Genomic DNA, 11,555 nt, shown 5'->3' with positions numbered 1-11,555 from the left:
TAGGAAGATGACAATAAATACATTATATACCATCACCAAAGCCATGTTTGCATTTATTGCACATGTAGCTGAACAATTCAACTCTTTTGTTAGGGTCATTGATATATGGAAATTCACACACAATATTCAGTTTATAAGCATTGACTAATACACGCGTCAAACTCATTCCATGGAGGGCCGAGTGTCTGCAGGTTTTCGCTCCTCCGTTGTAGTTGATTGATGAAGTAAGGTCACTAATTAGTAAGGAACTCCTCAAACCAGCAGACACTAGGACCTCCATGAAATGAGTTTGACACTCTGGACTAATACCTCTAGGGCAGGGGTAGGCAACCCTGGTCCTGGAGTGCCACAGGTACTTCATGTTTTTGATTTAACAAACCTGGAAGACCAGGTGTGTTGAATTTAGGCAATCACTGAACTGATCAATTAGCGTAGTTGGTCAGGGCTGCGTTCAGTACATAACGTAATAGAACGACCACTTGAAAAACGGGAAAGGGTTGAGTTGTGGGTTCAAAATGCACCGCTGGCCGTTAAATACGTCACTCGTTGCTTAAAGCCACACCCCGGCACACCCACTGAACGGAGCAAACATTAGTTATTGAACAAACTTTGAGATACATGAATGTTTTGGGAAATGTCCTCTGGTCTGATGAAACAAAAATATAACTGTTTGGCCATAATGACCATCGTTATGTTTGGAGGAAAAAGGGGGTGCCTTGCAAGCCAAAGAAAACCATCCCAACCGTGAAGCATGGGGGTGGCAGCATCATGCTGTGGGGGTGCTTTGCTGCAGGAGGGACTGGTGCACTTCACAAAATAGATGGCATCATTAGGAAAGAAAATGATGTGGATATTTTGAAGCAACATCTCAAGACATCAGTCAGGAAGTTAAAGCTTGGTCGCAAATGGGTCTTCCAAATGGACAGTGACCCCAAGCATACTTCCAAAGTTGTGGCAAAATGGCTTAAGGACAACAAAGTCAAGGTATTGGAGTGGCCATCACAAAGCCCTGACCTCAATCCAATAGAACATTTGTGGGCAGAACTGAAAAAGCGTGTGCGAGCAAGGAGGCCTACAAACCTGACTCAGTTACACCAGCTCTGTCAGGAGGAATGGGCCAAAATTCACCCAACTTATTGTAGGAAGCTTGTGGAAGGCTACCCGAAACCTTTGACCCAAGTTAACAATTTGATCCAACAATTTAAAAGCAATGCTACCAAATACTAATTGAGTGTATGTAAACTTCTGACCCACTGGGAATGTGATGAAAGAAAGAAAAGCTGAAATAAATCATTCTCTCTACTATTATTCTGACATTTCACATTCTTAAAATAAAGTGGTGATCCTAACTGACCTAAGACAGGGAATTTTTACTAGGATTAAATGTCAGCAATTGTGAAAAACTGAGTTGAAATGTATTTGGCTAAGGTGTATGTAAACTTCCGACTTCAACTGTATAACTGCCTTAATTTTGCTGGACCCCAGGAAGAGTAGCTGCTGCCTTATTGCAGGACTTTGACGCCACTGTGAAATTAGCAACATTAGCTCACCAGTCAACCTACTATAGCTGTGTTCAAATACCCATACTAACATAATGTATACTACATACTTAATGAGTATATACTACATACTATTAGTTCATTTTAGTATACTGTAAACGAACGGTATCCTTTCAGTTGAGTGTGCTAGCGCTTCGCCTGTCTACCGGAAGTTAATGCTGTTGCTATGCATCTTCTTGCTAGCTTGTTAGCGTTACAAATTACTAGCTAGACATCTTACAATGTCCATTTAGAACGAATAACGACAATACCACACTTAGCTAATCAAGTCAATAAACGTTGGGTAGTTAGACATTTAAAGACTTTGTCTGAGAGAGGGTTGTGAGATGGTGTGCTAAAAGTCACCAGCAGGGAATTTGTAACAAAGTTTAGGCTGGGTGATATCTTTTTAGTATATTGCTTTAACATTACAATAATGTAGTGTAGTTTTGTAAAATTTGTCAACTGTAATGATGTGTATCATACAGCAATATTGATCCCTTTATATTCCTTTATTTTATTCCCCACAGAGAAGATGATGATGATGATGATGTTTGGGAGCCAACCCCCCGTAAAGGTCTTCACCCTCCACTGCCAGATCCACAACCCCCCACTGCTGTCTCTAATGCTGTCTCTACTGATGGTTCCAGCTCCACCAATCCAAAAAGGCCCCACTCCTCTCCTACTACCCCCATTGCAGGCCCTGGCTCCACTCCCCTCTCAGTCAGTTCATCTAGAGGTGCAGGGGCAGGGAGGACACCTAGGCCTCAACAAAGAAGAGGGAGGAGCAGAGGGGCAATGGAACCAGCATTGGAACCAGCACAACAGAGGGAGATGAACCTGAGGACAGATGGCACATGGTCATTGACAATTATGTGGAGCCAGTACCACCCAGCAGTGTTGTGTTCGAGACCACCTAAAGCAAGATCGATTCAAGACTGGAGAAAATCTAATCCGAGTCAAGACCAAGACCGGAGGTGGGGTGTGACCGAGTCATGACCGAGACCAGAAACATTCAAGACCATGATTGTAATTTTGTCAAATCACCACCATAATAAGAGTTCAAAATGTCCAGTATTGCCTCCCGAGTGGCACAGTGGTCTAAGGCACTGCATCACATTGTTAGCTGTGCCACTAGAGATCCTGGTTTGAGTCCAGGCTCTGTCGCAGCCAGCCGCGACCGGGAGACCCATTGGGCGGCGCACAATTGGCCCAGCGTCGTTCAGGTTAGGGGAAGGTTTGTCTGGCTGGGATATTCTTGTCCCATCGCACACTAGCGACTCCTGTGGCGGGCCGGGCGCAGTGCACGCTGACACGGTCGCTAGGTGTACGGTTGGTGCGGCTGGCTTCCGGGGTAAGCGGGCATTGTGTCAAGAAGCAGTGCGGCTCGGCTGGGTTGTGTTTCGGAGGACGCACGGCTCTCGACCTTCGCCTCTCCCGAGTCTGTACGGGAGTTGCAGTGATGGGATGGGACAAACTGGGACTACCAATTGGATACCACAAAATTGGGGAGAAAAAAAACAAAAATAGAACAGTATTTCTGTGTTCATATTTCAGAAGAACATGAATTCTTTAGACATTCAGAATGGTGAAAAAAATGCATGCAGAGGGAAAATATAGCTACTCTACAAATTACTAACCCAAACACAGTGGAGAACAATGAGGGCTTTCTACACTTTCAGAGAAAGGCTAAGGATTTATAAAATAAAAAAACATAATAATATTATTATTTTCAATTATGTTATTATTTAATCTCTTCAGTTTTTGTTAGAAAGGAAAGGGTTAACATTGAAGAGGAAAAAAAGATCCAATCAGGATTTTTCTTTGGTGGTCTCTGAGGAGATAAATCTAGCTGGCTAAGTCAGCCATTGGCTAAGCCATCAAATCAAATCAAATTGTATTGGCCCCATGCGCCGAATACAACAGGTGCAGACATTACAGTGAAATGCTTACTTACAGCCCTTAACCAACAGTGCATTTATTTTTTAATAAAAAAGTAAAATAAAACAACAACAAAAAAGTGTTGAGAAAAAAAGAGCAGAAGTAAAATAAAATAACAGTAGGGAGGTAGCCATGATTAGCTGTTCAGGAGTCTTATGGCTTGGGGGTAGAAGCTGTTGAGAAGTATTTTGGACCTATGGAGTCTATGACTAGGGTGGCTGGAGTCTTTGATAATTTTGAGGGCCTTCCTCTGACACCGCCTGGTATAGAGGTCCTGGATGGCAGGAAGCTTGGCCCCAGTGATGTACTGGGCCGTACGCACTACCCTCTGTAGTGCCTTGCGGTCGGAGGCCGAGCAGTTGCCATACCAGGCAGTGATGCAACCGGTCAGGATGCTCTCGATGGTGCAGCTGTATACTTTTTTGAGGATCTGAGGACCCATGCCAAATCTTTTCAGTCTCCTGAGGGGGGATAGGCTTTGTCGTGCCCTCTTCACGACTGTCTTGGTGTGTTTGGACCATGATAGTTCGTTGGTGACATGGACACCAAGGAACTTGAAGCTCTCAACCTGTTCCACTACAGCCCCGTCGATGAGAATGGGGGCGTGCTCAGTCCTCTTTTTTTTTCCTGTAGTCCACAATCATCTCCTTTGTCTTGGTCACGTTGAGGGAGAGGTTGTTATCCTGGCACCACACGGCCAGGTCTCTGACCTCCTCCCTATAGGCTGTCTCATCGTTGTCGGTGATCAGGCCTACCACTGTTGTGTCGTCGCCAAACTTAATGATGGTGTTGGAGTCGTGCCTGGCCATGCAGTCATGGATGAACAGGGAGTACAGGAGGGGACTGAGCACACACCCCTGAGGGGCCCCTGTGTTGAGGATCAGTGTGGCAGATGTGTTGTTACCTACCCTTACCACCTGGGGGCGGTGTAGTGTCTAAACAGTTTATGACTTTGCTGACGTTTGCAAATGGTGTGTTAGAGGAAGTTGACTCAGCTTGCGGAAGCATCTGGAAAGCATTACTATAGGGGCCTCCTAAAACAGAGGAAGTCTGTTATGTGGAGGCCAGGGATTGGTTTATGGGAAAACCACCCATATCATGTTACAGATTATAAATACCATGGTTGGAACAAAGGACAGAGAGGAACAACATATTAGAGATTGGGTCAGTTGTTCTCCAGATGTCTGCAGGAGTCTGTAAATTGACACTGAAATCTTTGATGTAATAAACTATTATAATCAAGGACAGTGTCAGCGGATTTCTTGTTGTCACAGCATCTCAGCATCGTTATCGCGACACTACAGCGGCCTGTCAGGAAGTCCAGGATCCAGTTGCAGAGGGAGGTATTTAGTCCCAGGATCCTTAGCTTAGTGATGAGCTATGAGGGCACTATGGTGTTGAATGCTGAGCTGTAGTCAATGAATAGCATTCCCACGTAGGTGTTCCTCTTGTCCAGGTGGGAAAGGGCAGTGTGGAGTGCAATAGAGATTGCATCATCTGTGGATCTGTTGGGGCGGTATGCAAATTGGAGTGGGCCTAGGGTTTCTGGGATAATGGTGTTGATGTGAGCCATGACCAGCCTTTCAAAGCACTTCATGGCTACAGACGTCAGTGCTACGGGTCGGTAGTCATTTAGGCAGGTTACCTTCGCTTTCTTGGGCACAGGGACTATGGTGGTCTGCTTGAAACATGTTGGTATTACAGACTCAGTCAGGGACATGTTGAAAATATCAGTGAAGAAACTTGCCAGTTGGTCAGCACATGCTCGGAGTACACGTCCTGGTAATCCGTCTGGCCCTGCGGCCTTGTGAATGTTGACCTGCTTAAAAGTTGTACTCACATTTGCTACGGAGAGCGTGATCACATAATAATCCGGAACAGCTGGTGCTCTCATGCATGCTTCAGTGTTGCTTGCCTCGAAGCGAGCATAGAAGTGGTTTAGCTCGTCTGGAAGTCTTGTGTCACTGGGCAGCTCGCGGCTGTGCTTCCCTTCAGAAGCTTGATAGAAGGCATCTGCCATTCAATTGTATTAGGGCAACATTTTGGAGTGACAGTGGAATAAACCAATCACATTGACTTGTAATGGGTGGGACCGTTTTTACACAAACATAGGGAAACTTCTGCCTTCTCGAACGCCAACAGGTCACTGGGCAATTGGGAGCAGTAGTTTTCCCACAGTCTAGCTTGCTATCTTTTGTTGTTGGCTAGTTTGCAGCGGCTGCAGCAGGTGTTATCGAAGAGGATGTTGTTGCCAATTTGTTAGCTTCTCACTTTTCAAGAATAACTTTCAACAAGAAGTTAAGTTTCAAATTATCATCATTTGGTGAGTGGAAAGTTTATTTATTTATTATTGCGGCTCTTATGCTGCTGTTAGCCATCTCTTTGAAACATTGTTGCATTTAGACTTTAGATCACCAGTTACTTTGTGTGCTAAACATGAAATGTTTTTTTGCAATGGGAAGTGATAGTTGTACATTTCGATTGGGAAATGCTTAGCCTAATGATTGTTTTTGTATTCTTATGATTGGGACCTACTGGCTTATTATGTCAGCGTGAATGGACTGCTTATCCTTTAACTTCATGCTGTGTGTGACTGCTGTCTATCCATCGGCCCTATGCAGTGGTGTATTGGTGCCTGGAGAAGTGGATCCTGTGTGAAGGAAAGGCACCCTGTGTGAAAAATCTTATGTTTTCTTATAAATGTGTCAGATTTTCACACTCAAACTCAGACTTTTTAAAATAGAAAACCTACAAAATGCTTAAACCACACCAGGAGAACATTTTTGAGGTCTGGGGAAAAATACAAAACAAATATTTCGGGAGGGTGTAGTTGCCCTTTCATTGAATTGAGCAAAACAAATGCCCTCCCCATTGATACAAATCAACATTGTATAATTGTCAGGTAGGCCTTGCATTGCAGTCAACATTTAATTGGGAAGTTTTTTTGGGAAAGCCTTTAGAAATGTTCATGTAAACAGCGCATGATGACTGAATTGCGCATCGCAAATAGCCCACTAACCAAGACTACAGACCAACCTTTTTCAATACCTGGTTTGCTTACTAGTTTGCATTTACTGGTAGATCTAAGTTGAGATGTCATTCCTACCTACCGGCTACCGATGTCATTCTTCTGTGAGCTGCACCATGCGACAACCAGTTGAGAGCTCCACGCTCTTGCTGCCGGCAGATGATATTCAGCTGAAACTAGGCTGTGTGCTACGCGCACGTGAATATATTTCAAGTGCTTTGCGATTGTGTAGGCTACTTTGTGCATGATTTCTCTATTTTACTACATAATGAATAAGTCGTATACCTCCACTACACTACTTTTATACGCAACAGTAGGGATTAAGAAGTGAATAAAGGCAATGCCCACTGAAAAAAAAGTGGGTATATGGCATATACCTGCATATAGCCTCCACTACACCATTGGCCCTTTGTGTTTTACAAAAAGTGCACTCTCCTGCGGTGGTATTATGGTTGCTGTCCTTTCAGCATCACGAGCTTGTCACACAATGAAGGCCTAGGTCCAATAAGTTCACCACTGCGCAAACATGTCCATAATAGATATAAAGACTGTTACAATTTTCCCGTCTCCCCTTAATAATAGTGAGCGCCCAACTTTCTAACAATTTCCCCGACTCTTCCCTACCAAGGAAATTCTGACAAAAGTTTGAGGATATTTTTCAACTTAAGTAAAGGACAGTAATGTTATGAGTAAAGTAGTTATCCCAGGTTGCAATAGGCGATAAGATATTGTTTCAAGAAAGGAGTGTATTTGGCCTGGCAAAGCGGTTTTATGCGCGGACTGAATGGAAGCTGATAATTATGAGTTTTTTACTCCGCTGATCTCAGCTGGTCTTGGGAGGAAATTAGGAGTCTGAGACCAAGTCAAGACCGAGTAAAAATGTATCCTACACCGAGACAAGACCGAAACACTCAATATGTGGTCTGGTGACCGGACTCGGTCTCAAGTACTACAACACTGCCACCCAAGTTCAGACCCAAACGACCTGTAGGCCCACAGTTGGACAGTACTCAAACATACACCTCCTAGCTGTTTCAGCTCTACTTCACCACCTCTGTGCTGGGGACACTAGTTTCCAATACCAACAAGTATGGGGACATGAAGCAGCAAGGGGGAAAGAAGATGCACTGGAAACATGTCAAGATGGGCAACATGCTCTTGTACATTTCCCTGGTTATGTGGAAACCATTTCTTGGCCATCAACCCTACTCTTCACATGAATGACAAGAAGAAGGGGACTGCATGGTATGATCGTCTCGCAAGAGTCAAGCCCGGTTACATTTATAATGTGTATCTGTTCTCATTATTTTTATTTTCAAATAGTTCTTATTAATGTAGGACCAATACCTTTTAGGCTCATTCACTGTGTAATAGCAATGGAATTACCCCGTTCAGACACTTTGGAGATGTTGAAAGGACACTTGGAATGTCTCCTGATACCACCACAATGTTTGAGAGAGGTTGATATTGTAGAAATGTTGTTTTTATAGTGACCAATAACTTTTAGGCATATTCAATGTGTAATAGCAGTGGAATTACCTAATTTACATACTTAGGACACTTTGGAGAGGTTGAGGGGACACTTGAGGTGCGGTCCCTTGACACCCCTTACTAAAACGTCTGTAAAGTTGTGTCTATCAGTCCCATTTTTGACTTCTGGAAGCCATCTGATGAGTTTCTAGCTCTATTCATCAATAATTGACTTATAGCTTGGCCATGAAAGATGACTTTGAAAACTGTGTGTGCTTGATCTTGTGTGATCTGAACTGTGCCATTCCTATCTACAGTTGAAGTCGGAAGTTGGTTGGAGTCATTAAAACTTGTTTTTCAACCACTCCACAAATTTCTTGTTAACAAACTAGTTTTGGCAAGTAGGTTAGGACATCTACTTGTGCATGACACAAGTAATTTTTCCAACAATTGTTTACAGACAGATTATTTCACTTATAATTCACTGTATCACAATTCCAGCGGGTCAGAAGTTTACATACACTAAGTTGACTGTGCCTTTAAACAGCTTAGAAAATTCCAGAAAATTATGTCATGGCTTTAGAAGCTTCTGATAGGCTAATTGACATAATTTGAGTCAATTGGAGGTGTACCTGTGGATGTATTTCAAGGCCTACCTTCAAACTCAGTGCCTCTTTGCTTGACATCATGGGAAAATCAAAATAAATCAGCCAAGACCTCAGAAAAAGAATTGTAGACCTCCACAAGTCTGGTTCATCCTCGGGAGCAATTTCCAATTGCCTGAAGGTACCACGTTCATCTGTACAAACAATAGTACGCAAGTATAAACACCATGGGACCACGCAGCCGTCATACCGCTCAGGAAGGAGACGCGTTCTGTCTCCTAGAGATGAACATACTTTGGTGCGAAAAGAGCAAATCAATCCTAGAACAACAGCAAAGGACCTTGTGAAGATGCTGGAGGAAACAGGTACAAAAGTATCTATATCCACAGTAAAACGAGTCCAATATCGACATAACCTGAAAGGCCACTCAGCAAGAAAGTAGCCACTGCTCCAAAACCGCCATAAAAAAGCCAGACTACGATTTGCAACTGCACATGGGGACAAAGATTGTACTCTTTGGAGAAATGTCCTCTGGTCTGATCAAACAAAAATAGAACTGTTTGGCCATAATGACCATCGTTATGTTTGGAGGAAAAAGGGGGTGCCTTGCAAGCCAAAGAACACCATCCCAACCGTGAAGCACGGGGGTGGAAGCATCATGCTGTGGGGGTGCTTTGCTGCATGAGGGACTAGCTCCTGAGTGGCGCAGTGATCTAAGGCACTGCATCGCAGTGCTAACTGTGCCACTAGAGATCCTGGTTCGAATCCAGGCTCTGTCGCAGCCGGCCGCGACCGGGAGACTCATGGGCGGCGCACAATTGGCCCAGCGTCGTCTAGGGTAGGGGAGGGAATGGCCGGCAGGGATGTAGCTCAGTTGATAGAGCATGGCGTTTGCAACGCCAGGGTTGTGGGTTCGATTCCCACGGGGGGCCAGTATAAAAAAATATATGTAATCACTAACTGTAAGTCGCTCTGGATAAGAGCGTCTGCTAAATGACTAAAAATGTAAAATGTAAATGGTGCACTTCACAAAATAGATGGCATCATGAGGAAGGAAAATTATGTGGATATATTGAAGCAACATCTCAAGACATCAGTCAGGAAGTTAAAGCTTGGTCGCAAATGGGTCTTCCAAATGGACAATGACCCCAAGCATACTTCCAAAGTTGTGGCAAAATGGCTTAAGGACAACAAAGTCAAGGTATTGGAGTGGCCATCACAAAGCCCTGACCTCAATCCAGTAGAAAATGTGTGGGCAGAACTGAAAAAGCGTGTGCGAGCAAGGAGGCCTACAAACCTGACTCAGTTACACCAGCTCTGTCAGGAGGAATGGGCCAAAATTCACCCAACTTATTGTGGGAAGCTTGTGGAAGGCTACCCGAAACATTTGACCCAAGTTAAACAATTTAAAGGCAATGCTACCAAATACTAAGTGAGTGAATGTAAACTTCTGACCCACTGGGAATGTGATGAAAGAAATAAAAGCTTAAATAAATTATTCTCTCTACTATTATTCTGACATTTCACATTCTTAAAATAAAGTGGTGATCCTAACTGACCTAAGTAGGGGAATTTTTACTAGGATTAAATGTCAGGAATGGTGAAAAACTGAGTTTAAATGTATTTGGCTAAGGTGTATGTAAACTTCTGACTTCAACTGTATGTTCTGACCATTTCCTTGTTATCTCCCAGGTGTTTTATTTCCAATGATACAACGTTTATGCATGTCCTTAATCATATAACTGCTCATTAAAAGCAGTTACTTTTGGATATGTCTATTTAGGCGGAAATCTACATTTTTGCCATTACATTTAAGCACTGTGGCCGATACCCCATTTCATTTCACCCAAGATCATGTAAGGCTGTACATATGAATGTCCAATACGCTGGTGAGGCGATTTTCCCACAGTCAAAGTCCTGCAATATAAGATACAATGCTCATATTTGTGTAAACTCTTCAAAGTTGTGTTCTGTTGGTGTCACTGAGGAGGCTGGTGGGAGGAGCTATAGGAGGACAGGCTCATTGTAATAGCTGGAATGGAATAAATGAAACCGATTCAAATGTGGTTTCCATATGATTGATGTGTTTGAAACCATTCTAGCCATTCCTCTCCAGCTATTACCACAAGCCCTTCTTCCCCAATTAAGGTGCCACCAACCTCCTGTGCCCATTTCATGGACCCAAGATCCAAAGCAGGACAGACACATCATTGGCCAACGTTCAGATAGAAAAGTATTACGTAGAACAAACATGCCTCTCTGATTCTAAGGAATCATGTCAGTTCTATTCATGGCATAAATAAAGGTGAAATAAAATAAAATAAATTCCTATCTGCAATGTTTTTGTACTGAACATGCCCAGGCAAACCCACTGAGCAATACGAACACCAATCTGCCCATCGCTCATCTGTCTGGAAAGCATCCGCAAATGAAAAATGTGTGGTGGGCGGGGTCGGGGCTTCTCTAAAAAGTGACTGGCTTCTTTGACTGCAGGGCCAGCCCTTACGGGCCCTAGCCTTTTGGGGGCCCTAAGTAGTCCCCCCCGACTGCAGAGAAAATAATGGTAGTTTAAAAGTTAATTTCCTGCAATTCTACACATTTTGCCATGGGGAGTAGAGAAAATGTTGCAGTTTTAAAGCAAACTTTCTGCAATTCTACACTTTATGCGGAGAGAAGTTTAGCAATTTAATAAAAAAATGTCATGCAAATCTACAAATGTTGTCATGGGGCAGAGAGAGAAAACGTACAGCTAATATCCTGCAATTCTACACATTTTGGCAAGACTTATGCCATGTAAATTATATCTGAGTGAGAGTGACTAAAAAAATCAATGGGGGCCCCCAGGAGGTCAGGGCCCCTGGGTACATGTACTGTGTGCCCGGTCGGTATTCGGCAATGATTAGTACAAGTTTAGATTGGTAAATTAGTCTTGCCAGCAATCTAAAAATTGCTAGCTGACATGGCTAATTGAGT

Source organism: Coregonus clupeaformis, chromosome 9 (genome assembly GCF_020615455.1).
Source record: "Coregonus clupeaformis isolate EN_2021a chromosome 9, ASM2061545v1, whole genome shotgun sequence".
Classification (NCBI taxonomy): domain Eukaryota; kingdom Metazoa; phylum Chordata; class Actinopteri; order Salmoniformes; family Salmonidae; genus Coregonus; species Coregonus clupeaformis.
The sequence above is the reverse complement of the archived record's forward strand: the minus strand, read 5'-3'. Positions refer to the sequence as shown.